Below are 1,942 nucleotides of genomic sequence, written 5' to 3'. Positions count from 1 at the left end.
CAATGGCTGCACCCTGGCAGTAGGCAACTGCCTCAAAAATTGTGGAGACCCAGACAGAAGTCCCATGCTCATGCAGAAGGAAGGCTGCAGCAAGAAGAATGTGGAGACTCAGACTGAGGTCCCAACACAAGACGCAGGTACTCAGGTCACTGGCTGTGATGAGTGCCAGAGTCTGACTTTTGCAGTGCCAGGCAATGAAGCCAGGACTTACATAAGATGTGACCAGATAAATGACTTACTCAGCTTTGTGGTTGACCTGAAGGAGGAGGTGGAGAGACTGATGACTACAAAGGAATGATAGAGGGAGATTGATTGGTGGTATCAGTCCCTATCAGCCCTGAGATCTTGGCATACATGAGGCTCCACATGGAGCATGTCACCCCCTGCCACCTTGCAAACAGGTGGGAGAGGTGGACCCACAAGCAGATGATGCTACAGCGAGCCCCCTGTCCTTTCCTCCCCCTAGCAACAATTTGAGAGAGGAGGAGAAGTGGAAACGCATACCAGCTCGATGAAGTGGGCATCCCCCACCGTGACCATCCTTGGTTCAGCAGGTGCCTCTGTGGAATAGGTTTGAGGCCCTGGAATTCGAGGGAGAGGTGAGTGAGGGTGCACCAGTGAGATGGCCTCGGGTGAAGCGGTCGACCCCACGCCTCAAGACTGCTTCCACCCAATAGGACAGAAGGGTGGTTGTCATAGGCAACTCCCTTCTGAGAGGAACAGAAGGCACTATACAGAATTTTTACAGATTTTTACAGGATCACAGAATCACACAGAATGGCCTGGGTTGTGTTGGAAATATCCAAATAATTTTGACAGGACGGTATCTCTGATAAAAGCAGATTTTATTTGCGATTGCAATGGCGGGCGTCCCGCAAGCAGGAGAGCACCTATGGACACAACATGACAGCCTTTATACCCTGTTTTCTCCCCCTTGCCTCCCCCCTCTCCCCTGTTTCCCCACTGGCTGGGTATTCCAGGTTCACAATCTTATCAGAGGATTTACATTTGATATTTACTTGTTAATTTGTTTTGTTATCTGGTGCCAGTCAGTCGCCATCCTGTTGTTTCCAAGATGTCTCAGTGCTCTTCTTGTCGTATTGATGTGGTGATTTGCTTCCAAGTCTTCGTTAAACAAGGAGCACCGGGGCGGGGGATGATGCCAGGCCTTCCATGTCTCTTCAGGCGCTTCCTCGGGCATGCCATGACTTGTTCTATGGTTTGATCTGGTGCAGGATATTCTTGCAGTGTGTATGACAAAATATACATATATACACCTATATACACCTATATACAGAGCGTGCGTCCCTGGGAAGGGTTATCTAGACGATAAGTGACGTAAACTATCAGAGATCTTCCCCCAAGTTAAGCTGAAAGACTCCCAGAAAGACTATGACAGTGGAGATCATGAATAAAAAAAATATATATTATCCAATTCTAATGCAGAAACAACATTTGATTCCCACAGTTGGAAGGCACATCAGGGACCATGAATCTCCAAACCTCCTGCCACAGGCAGTGATACCAGCCTCTCCATTTAATACTAGACCAGGATGCCCAGGGCCCCATCCAACCTAGCCTTGAACACCTCCAGGGACGGGACATGCACAACCTCTCTGAGCAGCCTGGTCCAGACCTCACCACTCTCTCTGTAAAGAACTTCCCCAACATCCAACCTAAATCTTCCCTCCCTCAACTTCAAAACATTTTCCCTTGTCCTGCTTTTATCTACCTTTTCAAAGAGTTCATTCCCCTCCTGTTTGTAGGCTCCCTTTAGGTACGGAAAGGCTGCAATGAGGTCACCCCACAGCCTTCACTTCTCCAGGCTGAACAAGTCCAGCTCCATCAGCCTGTCTTTGTAGGGGAGGGCTCCAGTCCCCTGATCATCTTTGTGGCCCTCCTTTGGACCCTCTTCAACAGCTTTCTGTCTTTCTTGTACTGG

This window comes from Meleagris gallopavo, unplaced genomic scaffold (assembly GCF_000146605.3).
Source record: "Meleagris gallopavo isolate NT-WF06-2002-E0010 breed Aviagen turkey brand Nicholas breeding stock unplaced genomic scaffold, Turkey_5.1 ChrUn_random_7180001955719, whole genome shotgun sequence".
NCBI lineage: Eukaryota > Metazoa > Chordata > Aves > Galliformes > Phasianidae > Meleagris > Meleagris gallopavo.
The sequence above is the reverse complement of the archived record's forward strand: the minus strand, read 5'-3'. Positions refer to the sequence as shown.